Below are 6,820 nucleotides of genomic sequence, written 5' to 3' on the forward strand. Positions count from 1 at the left end.
CCACCCCACTGCGCACCTCTGCACCGCTCGCTGTACCACGGCCCCCGGCACGAACCGTCCCGCAGGCCCTTCCCCCACACACCTCACGGCCCGGCGCAGCCTGACCTAGCCCAGCCGTTGCGCTGCGGCCCGGCCCCCCCCACTGACCCTAAATCAACCCACCAACCCCCCACCGACTTCCTCAGGTCCGCCGGAAAGCAAATCCACCACTGGGCCAATCCCAGGGGCGGCTGAGGCGGCCGTCGCGCAGCACCACCCTCAGAAGCGGCCGCCCCTTCCGGCGGCCATTTCGCCCTCACTTGTTATGGGCGCTTCGCGGGCTGCCGCTTGCCCTCGCCTAACATGGTCGCCGTTGCCATGGTGCTGCAACGGCGCCTGAACGCGGCGCCCTTGCCCTTAAGGAAAATGGCAGCCGCCACCTGGGCAGCGCTCTTGCCCTTAAGAAAAATGGCGGCCGTCCGAGCTCTCGCTGGTGTAGAGGTAGTGCTTTCCCGAAGTGTTCTCTAGCCTCCGTGGCCACCCTGTGCTTCTGCTGGCAGTATGCCCTTACAGCTCCTCGGAAGGAAAGCAGTAAATAAGCCGAGAGAGTGGCCCCATCTGGAGCTGGAGGCTGAAGAGAGGCAGCTTGCTGGCAGGGTAGGGTCCTGACTTTAAAGAAGTTGGCTATAGTGGTGTGCGCGCCTTTGTAGTGCCCCTCATGTGTAGCAGTTACGTGTGCTTGTGGGTTAGGATACGTACATAGCTCAGGTTTAGCTCCAATAAAGTTTAAAGTTCTATTTTAGGTATGTGTATGTATGTATATTTTATTTTCAAGTAAAATTTTAGGCTTAAACTAACATATTTGTGACCACCCATCTCTGTAGAACATGAAAAGCATGAAACAGAAAACTCCTACCAGATGCCATCAGGCTGATAACACTCCTGTCTTGATGCTTAAAGGAAATTTGCAGCCTTCAGGAATTGAGTTCTTGTTTCACCATCTCCCCAGTGGCTATCTTTGCTTAAAATACCAAAGAAGTCAAAATCATACACAAAACGATGCATGCCCAAGAGTGTTATGCTACCAGGGAGAAGAATTCAGCTCTACAAACTTTGCTTTACTCTTGTTTTTGTTTCACTATATGTATTTTTCCTCAAGCGCTGATCCCATGGAGACTTGAAACATCCATGGCTTTACATCATTACAGAAAATCTGAAATTGAAACACAGGTAATCACAAACTTATATTTCATTTTGTCTCTTTCTTTTACCACTAGACACCTTGTCATTTTCTCCATAGGAAAAGAAAAACCTATTTCCCTAATCAGTTATGTTTTTGTGTAAATTATCATGTTTTAGATAATAATTATTTCCTCTGGGCAGCTCAAAACACTTGCTCACCTCCTTTAGAAGAAATGCACTATTTTCCTTAGTGATCTTTATTGCCTAACTGTCACATCCTTGTGAATTGTTAGGGGCAGGCAGTAGGCAGTACAGTACAGCAACTATGGACAAGAATGCAGTCTGTAGGCTTTGACCATCCTGATGTAGCTGTAGGTGTCCCTGTTCATTGCAGGGATGTTGGTCTAGATGACCCTAACCGATCCCTTCCAACTCAAATGATTCTGTGATTCTATAATGCAAGCTTAAGTACTTGTGCTAGGGAGAGAAGAAGAGGGGCATTTAATACATGAGAAACTTCTGTAAAGAATCTATGAGAGCTGAACAATTGAAGAGGAACTGTAGAGAATGTACTGCAGAAATGTGTGAAGTTTTACAGTCTGTTAGAAATGTCAGAAGTAGAATTGCTTCTTCTTGAAACAAGCAGGTTCAGATACATTATTTCTTTTGTAATTTCTGAAAGAAAATTGAGTGCATACTTCATTCAAAACTACAGCTGCTTAAGAATTTGAATGACCAGGGCAGATATTTTCTTGGAAAGTGTGTGTACTTACTTTTGTATGAGAAGAGGGAAGGCTAATATGAGGAAACACATCAGCTATCCAGAGATTAAATGAAAAAAATAAAGCCGTATAAGGAATAGCCTACAGAGGACAATTCCAGGTGTTAACTGTGCTCTAGGACTGTGACCACAAAAGGGCTCTCATTGTGACTTATTCTCCCTGTGTGAGCAAGAGCTGCCATTCTGCAACCGAGGTTGTGCTGAGGGTCCCCAACCCTGTTGCCAGTTAATCTCTATTGCAAATCAGAAGGGCATACAAAGCTTCAATACTGGCTCTCCCTCAAGTTGCAAAAGGAGTAATGTATGCCAAAATTTGTTATGAAAGTCTTACAAATTGGCTTGAAAATTCTTTATTCTGCCAAGATGCTGAGACACAGTGTTGTGAACTATTCAGTCGTTACCCAGGTAGATCTGGGCAGGCACTATACGGTTAGGTAGTGAAATTTGGAAGTCTGGCACACCCAGGGGTCTATCTATAAGATCCTTCATCCAGAAGAACTGTGCTGCTTCTGGGAGAAAAGGCCGTATCAAAGACAGTATGACTGCTGATCTTGATAAAACCTGTTAGAGAAACTGTCTTAGAAAGTGGCTAACAGAAGGCTCTGCCCTAGAGGTTCTGTGCCCTGGAATCTATTGAGGGAACAGCAGAAGACAGGTTTATCCCAAAGACAGAACAGGAAAGCTTCAGCCAGTCAGTCCCTGATGCTGCCAGTGATAGATGGAGAAGGGGGCTGCAAGTTGCAAACACAAGGAAACAGGCCAGAAAACAGACTTGAGGACTTGCCTAAGATGCAGCTAGCTTAAGATAATAAGCTAGAAAAATTCATCTGCGGGCAACCACTGTGAAACAGCAAAGCAGAGCAGTATGCAGGCACAGCTGATTAACTGACCTAAAAGGGCTAACCAGGGGCCTAAATTAAATGAGCAAAGCCCTCACTATAAATAATCATTTGGGAAAAAAAAAAATCTCTTTTGTTGTCAGCACATATTAGCATTTCATTTGCTAGGCTGTGAACTGGAGGCACTGAAGTTACTTACCCAGAGACAGTTACCACTGAACAGCAGATATGAAACACAACCCTTAGTGCATCCTGTGGTTGTTTGCATGTGCTCAGAGCCTGCTACACTGGGTCACATTCTCTCAGAAAGTTAATCCTACAGTGTACAGCTCTAGCACTAGAATACTTACGATACATCTAGGAAGGGAAATACAAATTATATTTTACCTTGGCTAAGGAATAAAATTCCATTGTCATCTGGCTAGAACTGATTTGGGCAGAAATGTAAGTATACTCTGCACAGAAATCCTTACTTATTTTTGCCTTGCAGACATTTTACTTCCCTAATTGTCTCCCTCCTGCAGAGAAACACTTGATGTTGTAAGCTAAGTGGAGAATACAGACGTGAATACAGGAGGTCATTAGGTGGCTGTATTTTATGAAATAATTAGTTTTGTGAAACATGCCTTACATACTTCCTTCTCCTGTTTAGTAACCCACAAGGATGGCACTTTATGCATATTCCAGGCATTAGCATTGCATATGACAACTTCTACATCATAGCAATAACTTCTACACAGCTCAGTAAGTCACAGATATGATCTGCAGTAACCCAAATTCTGTTTTCTCACACCAACAATGCCTGAAGTACCAGACAACCCTGGAGCTACAGGAAGAAAATGCTAGAACTGGCCAATTAAAAGGGAAGACCATACAGAAGAGAAGAGCACAGGCTCTCTCTCTCACCAAAAGCATCCTGGCAGGCAGTCTGAAGAAAGAAGGAATGGAAGACATCAGTGAGTAATGCAAAGTGAGCACTCAACAGGGATTAGTACCTGTTCATACAGTCGTTTGAGTTGAAAGGAACCCTGAAAAAGCCATCTAGTCCAACTCCCCTGCAATGAACAGGGACACATGCAGCTCAATAGGAGTGCTCAAAGCCTGGACCAGCCTGCCCTTTAATGTCCACAGGGATGGGGCATCAACCAGCTCTCTGGGCAACCTGTTCCAGTGCCTCACCACCCTTACTGTAAAAAACTTCTTCCTTATATGCAGTCTAAATCTCCCCTCTTTTAGTTTGAAACCATTTCCCCTTGTCCTATCACAGCAGACCCTGCTGAAGAATCTGTCCACTTCCTTCTTATAGCTGCCTTTTAGATACCAAAAGGTGGCAGCTATCTGGTCTCCGTGGAGCCTTCTCTCCTCCAGGCTGAACAGCCCCAGCTCTCTCAGCCTGTCCTCACAGGGGACATGTTCCTTCTCTTGAATCAGCTTAGTGGCCCTTCTCTGGATGTGCTCCAACAGGTCCATGTCTCTCCTGTACTGAGGACTCCTCGTCTGGACGCAGTACTCCAGGTGAGGTCTCACCAGCACAGAGCAGAGGGGCAGGATCACCTCCCTCGCCCTGCTGGCCATGCTTCTTTTGATGCAGCCCAGGGTACAGTTGGCTTTCTGGGCTACGAGGGCACATTGCTGGCTCATGTCCATCTTACCATCCACCTGTATTCCAAGTCCTTTTCTGCAGGGCTGTGCTTAATCCTTTTGTTCCCCAGCTTGTACTGATAGTGGGAGTTGCCACAATTCCAGTGCAAGACCTTGCACTTGGATTTGTTGAATCTGATGATGTTCTCTAGGACCCACTGCTCAGCCTTTTTAGGTCTCTCCAAATGGCATCCTGTCCTTTGGGTGTGTTGATCGCACCACACAGCTTGCTATCATCCACAAACTTGCTGAGGTGCACAATGACCTTGTTATCTCACTGCCTGGTTGCAGCAATGAGAGGCCCAGCAAATGGAGCAGGAGATTGAGTGTTTTCTTTCTGTTTTTGTTGCTAATCAGCGTAACTCCCTAATTTGCAGTCTGTATATGGAGAGATCCTCTGCACATAAGATTTTGGAAACTGCTGTGAACGGTTTCCTCAGCTAAAATGTATATGTACTACCCATGCCAACAGATGTGCTTACATTTTTAAGAGCTGATATTCAAAAATTGGTTGGATCTTGGGGAATACTATACTGTTGTCCTGTAAGATTGGGAAAATAGGATGTATCTGCAAATACTCATTCCTGATCAGCAGAGAAATTTACAGAACAGGTTCTAGGAAAAACACTCATGCTAGCCAATGCAGTTCTAGTTAATATAGCAGGTATAATTCTAGATCTAGGTGAGACATTCATGTCTCATTCATGGACTTTTCTATTGCTCATCGGGTAAAGCTGGTGCCTCTAGCTGGGTTCCTAAGACTTGTCTAAACTTAAACATTCAAGACAATTTATCTGTATTAATTAAAAATAGGTACTAAAGGCAAACTGTTAAGTCTGTTACATCCTGCAGAGACGCTATCATTTAGAAGGAAAAAAGCTTAAATTTTATTTATTTTACTTCCAAAAAACATTCAGCTAAACTGAATTAAAACTACTTCAATTTAAAACGATGCTCTCTCTTAGAGATTTCATGCAGTTCAAAAATAGCCATCATTTGATACAATTTTACTGAGAGTCTTTGTATTGTTAAAACTTCATTCCAGTGTTATCCAGACTTTCCATCTACACAGCAGCTTGTCTCACCCCAGCAGCAGAACTCTAGTTCCAGAAGTGCACACCTGAAAATCTGCTATGGAAGAGAACAAGAACAATTATCTGTGCTCTGTGCTTCTCACATAGGCATAGAATTCGTTATGTGCCCAGCAACCACGCGAAATAACTTTGACTCCCTTTTGCAAGGGGAAATTAAAATATTTCCAGCAGTCCAGGGGAACAGTTCTTGTTTATAAATCATTCAGTTGGAAACCTTGTGTCTTGCCAATTTACCCCATTCTGGTTTTTATCGTTGCAAAATGTTCACTGTTTCAGACTGTTCTCCTATGTTACAACACACAGCAATTAACAGAAAGCCTGCGTATTCTAACAGCAGTTGGAGAGCCACTTGATTCCATTTCTTAATTAACAACGTTGTGCCTTTGTGGACTGTAGGACTCGGAATGTTGAAGCTTGGCAGCCAAGTTATTGAGCCGTAGAGCATTGCAATTAAGCTGGTAAAATATATCCGTTTCTCTAAGTGCAATCACGCTTGTAGTCCTTCTGAAATCTTGCCATCATTTAACACCTTGTGGTGTTGCCTCACATCAGTATTGTTTTGCTGTAAACAGCCCCAACTGATGATTTGATCAGAGAAGCAAAGGAAGCACAGAAAAGCTGTGTGTGCATGTGTGTGTGTGACATGCAGTAGTCTCTAAAAAGAACTGGATTGCAGTTAGCAATAATTGAGTTTATGTCATCTTCAGATATGCACAGTGTAGGCAGAAGAGCTTATAGAAGCAGTATATAACTGTGTATCTGCAAGATGAATTAGTTACAGAAATAAGCCTGAGAAGTCTGAAATGTTATGCTAGCAGACCTCAGGCCTGGGAAGCGTATGAAGAATACTTAGTCCTTAATAGATAACTGAACACAGACTCTAGTGAAAAGAAGATCATAGAATCATAGAATTGTTTGAGTTGTAAGGAACCCTTAAAGGCCATCTCCCCTGCAATGAGCAGGGATTGCTACAGCTCCACCAGGTGCTCAAAGCCCTGTCCAGCCTGGCCTTGAGTGTCTCCAGGGTCAGGGCATCCACCAGCTCTCTGGGCAACATGTGCCAGTGCCTCACCACACTTATTGTAAAAAACTTTCCCCTTACATTCAAAAGGCCAAAAGATCAAAGGCTTTTCAGAGAATGTTTGTGTACCCTGGATAGCTAAGGTAGCATTAGCCTGCTTTAGAGCTGCGTTTCATCTCACCACTGTTGTTTAAAGTCAAACACAATAGCTCTGACATACAAGCTCACAGTCTCTGGTATACAACAGAGGCCTATGAACAGTTTTTTTGTTTTTTTTTTTTCC

The 6,820-nt window shown here is 44.0% G+C and overlaps 1 protein-coding gene across 5 annotated transcripts in view; it reads right to left on the bottom strand.

Annotated features, from left to right (window-relative positions):
- Positions 1-390, bottom strand: part of RNF20 (ring finger protein 20) — a 20,510-nt gene extending 20,120 nt beyond the window's left edge. For 2 of the 5 annotated variants that reach the window (XM_021379923.1, XM_021379922.1), the window contains exon 1: positions 17-156. The gene's annotated coding sequence lies outside the window, so the exon portion shown is untranslated. The other 3 variants (XM_021379925.1, XM_021379924.1, XM_021379926.1) reach the window with 3 other exon arrangements.

The sequence above is a fragment of the Numida meleagris genome, chromosome Z (assembly GCF_002078875.1).
Source record: "Numida meleagris isolate 19003 breed g44 Domestic line chromosome Z, NumMel1.0, whole genome shotgun sequence".
In the NCBI taxonomy this organism is placed as follows: domain Eukaryota; kingdom Metazoa; phylum Chordata; class Aves; order Galliformes; family Numididae; genus Numida; species Numida meleagris.